Source organism: Otolemur garnettii, unplaced genomic scaffold (assembly GCF_000181295.1).
Source record: "Otolemur garnettii isolate 467f Iridium unplaced genomic scaffold, OtoGar3 scaffold00003, whole genome shotgun sequence".
In the NCBI taxonomy this organism is placed as follows: Eukaryota; Metazoa; Chordata; class Mammalia; order Primates; family Galagidae; genus Otolemur; species Otolemur garnettii.
This window is the reverse complement of record NW_003852398.1, coordinates 17,761,439-17,769,971: the sequence shown is the minus strand read 5'-3', so window position 1 is coordinate 17,769,971 and position 8,533 is coordinate 17,761,439. Positions and strand designations below refer to the sequence as shown.

General features: G+C 38.5%; 1 protein-coding gene across 10 annotated transcripts in view; it reads right to left on the bottom strand.

Annotated features, from left to right (window-relative positions):
• EBF1 (early B cell factor 1) overlaps positions 1-8,533 on the bottom strand; it is a 398,643-nt gene that overhangs the window by 72,493 nt on the left and 317,617 nt on the right. The gene's annotated exons all lie outside the window — the stretch shown is intronic.

Below are 8,533 nucleotides of genomic sequence, written 5' to 3'. Positions count from 1 at the left end.
AAGAAAACCCTTGAATACCTCCAAATAGTTTATTGGCTTTGAAAACCAAATCATGTTATATCGTACTTAAAAAGATTAGAGGTTCAAGATTTTACAGTATTGCATTACATTGGCAAGAATACATAGAAAGCTCCGTTCTTACCTTTATTGTTAATAGCTTTCTAATCCCTTACCAGAAATTTATTGTTTAGAAATGGCAACACATCTTAAAGATTAAAGCCATGTGACAAATAGTTCATGTTCCTTAATAACCAAATCTCATGCCTTAGATTGGGCAAGCTTATCTGCCTTTTCCTTCTATACAGTTTCATTGGTAGGAAATACTTTATATCCCTATTACATGAATGATGAATGGGACCGTTGGTTATGGTCTGTTATTTGCTTGGCTGTAGTCAATATGTTTTCTTTGGACAGGGATTTCAGTGATTTATCTCTCTCCTGGCCTTATCACTTATTAACTCCGGGGTAGACAGGAAAAAGCCAAGGTTGTATATAAGGCCTCGTGGCCATTTAGACCTCTAATGTCAGTGAAAATATCCCTTTTAATGATCCTGTTACACTAGCTACTCAAGTCCTGATTACACTCCACTCCAAATAGGAAATAAAGGTCATATTTCTTGGAAAGTATACACATAAAATATGCAAAATAATATGCTTCCTTCAGACCGGCTTTATTCTTCGCAGAAATGGCTTTCATTTTTTAGATGTCACAGAAGTACAATGGTTACTTTTAGTGACTTTTGTTGTTGTTGTTGTCATCCCTGTTATGGCCCCACTAGTGTTGAACTGTATAAATGCCAGCAGATTCACAATCACTGATCACATCAACACACATCAGATTAGGAAAAAATCACATTTCGTGCAGGAAAAAAACCTTTCTTCAGTGGAGGAGAATAGGCTTGAGATTTACCCTTTGTATCACAAAAGGAAAAGAAGAAACATTCCCTCTGCTTTGAATTCTTTTCTTTGTGTGTAAATGGCTCATTTGGAATAATATTCAAGACATGTGGACAGGAGCAGCCTGTGAATTTTTCTTTCTTGTTGGGTCTATTCCAATTAGGACATCGCTAAGGCAGAACTGCTTGCTAGTCAAGTGTTCATTACACAGTGCTTTTTCGGCTGAATTCTGAGTGAAAACAAACTAATAAAAAAGAAAACACATTCTTGCCTTCCTTTTCCCATTTCTTTCTGAGTTTGCTTAGGCCTATCTTTATAGCAATTAACATATGTGTAAAATATGTTCATGCCCATTCTTTCATTGATAGTCACAAGACCCTTGGGATACACAAACGAGTGATGGGCCCATCAAGCCCTTAAGTTGAGGAAGCCAGAAATCTGGTAGCCTTAGCCCTCTGTTGCTCTCAGCCCTACATCCAACCCATCTCAAAGTTCTTCCTCTCGCTCCATGCCACCGACTCATTACCACCCAAATCAAAGTTACCAATCTCTTCTCATACTATTGCAATGACTTTATAACAGGTCTTCCAACATCCATCCTATGCTTCTTCCAACCAGAATTCTTTTTTTCCCCAAATGAGTCTGGTTGTTTCCACCTGTTATTTCCAACACTGTCAAGACTGCCCATTGTTCTTAATATATCAGCCAAAGTCCTCTCCATGGCTTATAAGGTTCTGAACACACTGGCCCTACCCACTTCTCCAGCCATCTCTCTCACCATTCTCCTCTTTGCTCTTGGCTGTTGAGCCTCACTGCAATTCTTACCACCTTCCAAGATACCACATTTCTCCCACTCAGGGCCTTTTCATATCCTCCCTCTGCTGGAACACTCATTCTCTTTCCCCAACTCCATCTCACCCCTACCATTCATGGTTTGCTTGGTTAACTTTTCATCATCCTTCAAATCCAAGCTTGTGTACCTTTTCCCAAAAAGAAATATTTCTAATTGATTAGTCCAGATTCCTCTATTATAAGCTTATCTGAAACCCTGTTCCTATCTTTCTGGACACTCAGCAGGTTTAACATAATAAACTTATAATGAACATCTATGTTCCCTCTTTGTCTATAAAAATCAGTGAAAAAAGGAATTGTATCTGGTTTTACTGCTTAAGGATATTGCCTAGAACTAGTTTAGAACATTGCTTAGAATAGAACAGGCAATCCACAAATATTTGTGAGATGAATAAACAAAGTAACAAAAGGAAGTGGCAAAATCAGAAAAGAACACAGATCTTTCGATTCCTACTTAAATGCCTGAAAAGAAAAAAATGTCCTTAATTATGATGAAAGCGGGTACATATATAATACCAATCAAAGTGTGCTTTAATGACCAATTCTTTGGCTTTTTCAAAAGATACAAAAACCCCACTGTCTGCCTTTCCCTTTTTCCGTTTACTTTTGGGAAGCACTCATTCTGAACCGGGCAGTATCAGGATTGCATTACATACATTGACTCACTTACCCCTGAGATGAAGGTACTATTAAAATATCTCCATTTCACTGATAAGAAAACGAAGAGTGTTTATAATATATGAACTAATCCCATTTTTCTTTAACAGAAACCCCAACTACTTGAAAACTTCAAGTAAAAAAAAGACAGATTCTTAATTAACAGCTCTTATTTACATTCCGTGTCATCGAGAGCAAAGAAATCAATGAAGACCTACTGATCCTGAGCAATATGTCAATCAATTATCAAGAATGAAATCCGGCCATTTGCAACAACATGGATGGAACTGGATAACATTATTGGAAGTGAGATAAGCCAAGCACAGAAAAACAAATCTCACACATTCTCACTCCTCTGTGGGAGCTCAATATTAAAAACAATTGATCTCATGGAGACAGAGAGTAGAATGACAGTTGCCAGAGCCTGGGAAGGGAATTGAGGAGGTGAAAATAAAGTGGGGATGGTTAATAGGTACAAAAATATACTAAGATAGTTAGATAGAATGAACAATATTTGATAGCACAACAAAGTGACTATAATCGACAAGAAGTTAGGGTATCCTTTAAAATCACTAAACGAATGGAACTAAAATATCCCTAACACAAAGAAATGTTAAATGCCTGAAGTGATGGATACCCCAATTCCCCTGATTTAATTAATTCACATTGTATGTCTGTATCAAAATATTTCATGTACCCTGTAAAGATACACAACTATTCTGTACCCATAATAATTAAGACTTTAAAACCTGGAAAGAAAATTATCAGAGAATGTCTATTGTAAATAAAATACTGAGTCAAGTTGCTTCCACTTAAAATCGTGTAAGATTGAGAAGAGGTTTCCCTTTCTTCATGACACTTGTGGACTTTTTGTGATTTGTCTACCCAAGAACAGAGCAAGAGAGCATAAATAAGTAAATGATAAATGAGTGGTCTGAGCACATGGGACAGAAGAGATCCAAGGACATCTGTGTCTTCCAGTCAGTCAAGATGAGTCATGGGAGCATCAGAGTCACATGGTCCAACTGACTCATTTTACAATGGAGAAACTGGACTGCAGAGCACATAAGCTAATTGTCCTATATCTCACAGTGAGTAGCAGAGCTACAGCTAGAACACAGGCCTCTTTGCTCTTAGCCCAGTGCTCTATCTGAATACTACAGTTACCAAAGAACATTTCGGAAAGAAAATAGAGTTTGGACTGGACTTTATATGGAAATCACCATGTCCAAAGTTGTAAAACAGTAAATTGAGGCACAGTGAGGAAGCTGGTTTGAGTGGAGTGGAAAAAGCACTGGGCCCTGAGCATAGCACATGGTGAGAGCCAGGTCTGGGCTACATCTTACAGATTATGAGCAAAGGGGAAAAGTTTCTGTGCAGGGTAATCACACGAAAAGTGGCTTTTCGGAGGCTTAATGTGGCAATAAATTAGTATAAGAAAAGGCTAAAGGATAGGAGATTCATTAGGCGTGAACTCGTCAACTCTCCACTTCTGCACTAAAACTGATGACTTTGTTCATGCCCCAAGGTGGCAACTTTCATTTTGTGGAGATTGCCAAGAAACAGAGACAGAATATTCTGGCCTGAAACCTCCTGAACCTATCGTAGAAGCTGATTACAAACTGAATACCTTTGAAGAAGGTTGATGGGCCATACCCCATGTTACTAAGACCTCCAAAAGAAGGGCTGAAGTTTGGGGTGAAAACAAGAGAAGATGCATGTGTTGTACCTAAAAAAATATTAACACTGGAGAAATTTATGAATCGGGGTTGTATTATAAAAATATTTATCATTTGAAGCCATTCCTGAGAAAATAGTTGTTAGAACCAAATTATTATATTTACATTTTCAAATTTTTTTCTTGCTAATCAATATTTTGCTCTATGTGTGGCTGATTGGTGTCACTTGGTTCCTTAATGTACTGATGCCTATAGTTGTGCTATTAAAAATCCTAAAAGCCATTATTTATTAGACCTCTAAGAAGATGATGGGAATGATAACACACATAAAATAGCTATTCTATGATAGTGACTCAGTAACAAATGGATGAATAACAATGGCCACCATTTATTAATGAAAATTATTAGTATCCGGTCCCGTGCTAGGGGGCTTTACATGTATTTCCCTTATTCTAAAAATAACTCCAGCAAGGTATTGTTATTCTTTTGCAAAGATGAGGTGACTATAGTTCTGAGCCATCATAGATGTCCCAAGAATAACCTCTTCAGTAAGTAGCAGAGCTTAGAGTTCAATCTATCCTTCAGTTTGAACCAAGCACTCAATTGCTATGTTGTATTGTCTCCTTAGAAGTGAGGAAGGAAAGGAGGGGAAGAGGAAAGAAGAGAAAGAGGAGGGAGAATGGGAGGGAGGAGAGAGGGGGAAGCCAGAAAAAGCAAAAGGGATGGGGAGAAAGAAAGGAAATTTCAAAGTCATGTCAAAAGTTGTCAAGTTTGGTTTGCCGAAAGATTCGCTCCTGTATGCAATGCGATGCATAATGCCTTGGCAAGATATTGGGACACAAGGTACCACCAGGAAGTATTTCCAGGAAGAATTTTTATTTCAAAGTTAATTCTTGGGCTAAGGTACAGGGGATTTGAGTTGGTTCTTCCACAGGAACAGGAAGTTGGGTGAAGTAGGTGGTAGAAAGAACTGACAAGTGACCTACCCAAATATCTCAGTTGTTAGGTGATAATTCATCAGGGCTTTCAACAAGGGTGGGAGGAGTCAGGAAGTATATAAGTCTCAGTATACACCTAAGCTGGTCAACATGGTCCTGGTGGCCCATTCTTCCTGTCATTTTTTTTCCCAGACATAGAGGCCTCCCTTAGGGAGAAATATTTGGAATGAAAGTAAAACCTGCATTTGGAATTGGCCACTTCTTATCAAAATAATCAATGCTAAGCACTTAGAGAAAGCAGCTAGATGTTCCTAAGTGTCTTGAATCAGCTCCTAAGGTTACTTAGGGCTAAGCAGGAAAGATCATGATTCTAAAAGAGCCAAGCCACCTAGAGCTGTAACAACTGCATAAAAACAAGCTGGGAGAACAAGACAAGTATTAAAGAGACCCCCTACACACGTCAGAGGGCGCTAGGAGGGGCTTAACTCCCATTGAACTGAAGGCCAGAAGCAAGATCATCAGACTCTATAAACTATCCTGACTGATAGTCCCTGATTATAAAGGGATTTTATTTACTTCTTTTAAAAAACATTTATTGAAAATTTAAAGTCAGCCTTGCCCTGCATTTATATAAGAGTGACTAGACGCAGCAAAGTAAGATCTGGGAAGTATTATTGAGCTTTTTGGTTCTAATCCAGTCTGGACTCGTTTTTCCTCTGTGTCTCTGGTTGGGCAAATGCAAGGGAATGACCTGCAGGCAGTTTCGGGTTCCTCCTGTGTCTCGAATCTCCTCAGCTGACGGACGGACGGAGAGCTGTGCTTAGTCACATTCTTTCCTTTCTCCCTGCAAAGTCTTCCTGCTTGCACAGATTAGACCATGCTGTGCCTATGTTGATTTCTTTCTTTCTTCTCTTCTTCTTTTTTTTTTTTTTGCTTAATAATTAAGGATTTTTAGAGACTTCCACATCTACCCACCCAAACTCTCTCCTGTATGTTCTAAAAATGGCAATGGGGTTTTAGTTCAGGGTGTTATTTTTTTGGCTGGATGATATTCCTTTTTTTGTTGTGGTTAAGGAATGGTTTCCTTAAGTGGAAGTTCACTAAGAAACAAGAGGGTTCGCTTACCTGGTCCAGAAAACCAAGCCACACATCTTGAAATACTATCGATGTTAAAAAAAAAAAAATGAAGTGTGAACTTCTGTGGGTGCTGTACATTTACAATGACCTGAGCGGTTGTTTGGATATGAGCAGCAGAGAAGTTTTATGAGCCATCTCTATACCCTTACTCGTATGTGGTAACAAGCAAGGGTAAACTGAAAAAACTCACAGGGGCTAGTAGCACCGGTGGTAGGACACTGAACACGAGTGATCAAAGGCCCATGTGGGTCACCAATAAACAGAGATCTCCTTTTGTCAGAAATGGCATGATGTCATGGTAACGGCTAACAGCTAGTTAACTATACCAGCGGGGAAGTCTGTGAGCCAATTTCTTCAAAATTTTATTTTTCCAATACAGAGAGAGGTTAGACTCTCTCCTAGAATATTTAAAAGACCAAATTGTCTTGTCAGTTTGAGACCCGATCACCAGAAGCATTTTTTTATACTGAAATTCCCCACACAGGTACACACGTGCATACGTGCATACATAACTACTTTTCTAGACTTACAAATCTGCCACTTTGTCTTTGATCTTAATTCCCATATAAGATAGATTTTCCAAGATGTGATTTCTTAAATTGACAGCAATTTTTTTTTAAATGGTTAAAAAACTCCAAGTAATGATGGGTCCTTAGCTATTTTCTTTTGAGAACTTAAGTAATTTAATGGGGATGATTTAAAAAAAAAAAAAGAAAGAAAAAACTTTAATGGCCAGGTGGCTCTAGGGGATATTTTTTTGAATGCTGATTAAAAATAATTTCTTCTAAATGAGACCTGACCACAAAATGGAACTATTAATGGGCAGGGACGTTGTCACCAAAGCGGAAACCATGGCTGATTGCCTCTCGTACCTCCCACCACACAAGCATTTTCTTCTTTTTCTTCTCCTTTTTCTTGTTCTTAATAGCAGAGTAAATAAGCAGCCAGCAAGGCCGAAATGTTTTCGGCCAAAAAACCAGAATCCAAACTTCTCAGAGAAAACATTTGGCCTCTGTGGTTTTGTAATATGTTCCAGAACACCAAGTTCAGTGAGGAACATTGTGAAAAACTCCCATCCACTGGAATGATGGTGGGGAATGTTACAGTATCAGAAGTTGCAATTGGTCCTTTTCCTGCAGGCCCATAATGAGGCTTGTAAAAAAAAAAAAAAAAAAAGTAATGCTATGTAGAAGTTCTCATGGGAAAAATGAATGGCAAGAAATCCTAGCTTTAAAAGAAACAGCTAATCTGCTAGTTTGATTGTTCTTCAAAACTTACGCTGAACCAATGAGCCTAATTAAAAACACTTGGCCTACTTCTATAAAGCATCATAGCTTTCTCTATGCTTCGTTTGTATACACCACAAAACTCCAGATAGACTATTATTTTTTCAAGTGCTCGCTAACAAAGTGCTGACTTTGTTGGGATGGCTGAGCTAATTTCTTGAACTCAGTGTGAAACCTTAGCTAAACAAAATTGTGGTAATTTTCCTTAATTTGTAAAAGTGATTGGAGTGCAAACAAAATTTTCCTCTTGGGTCAATCCTATAATTTTCAATTAACTAAAACTAATCGTCAGGCAGGCACCAAACCTGCATTTTGTTTAAAGGGCTGGGAGGCATTTCCAAGGGTCAGGGTGTATTAATTGTTTTTATAATTTCAAGAGTAAGAGAGAGAACGAGTGAGATAAACAACAAAGAGAGAGAGAGAAAGGCTGTGATGAAGAAGGACGTTTGGTTTTGCTCCTAGTATCAAAATACAAGGGAAAGATTCTTTGAGGTAAAATGTTAACAGCAAAATAAAATTTGTCCATTTAATTGTACAGTTATAATCAGGATTTGTTAACAGAGTTATCCCTTTACTGCTCCAGAATCTGCATGCGCAGGCAACATCCATTCTGTTCTTAATCTGGCCTCATGGTCTTTTATTGAACGAAGAAAGAGAGCTGGGACAAGTTCATGGACACAGCTATCTCTACCCACAGACAATCGATACCAAGCAGATGGCCCAGAACTTCACTACTCTAAGTGTAGACCTCTGATTCCAGCAGCAGCAGTCTCACTGCTTGTAAGAAATATAGAATCTCAGGTTCTACCCAGAATTACTACAGCAAGAACTGAATTTTAAAAAGATCCCTGGGTATTTAGTTTGCATGGTACCATCTGGAGATCTCTTAGAGTACGTACTGGGTGCTCAGCCTATGTACTCTATGTATATCCGTGGAGATCCTGCCTGGTTCTCTCTGTCAAATAGGAGAGGAATTCACATTCACCCTGTAACCCTACCTTCCTACCTCAAGGATGGTCCATGTTCCAAGGCTGTCTGGGGAGAACAAAATGCAATGTATTGGGGAAGAAGGCACCAACCCAGAATT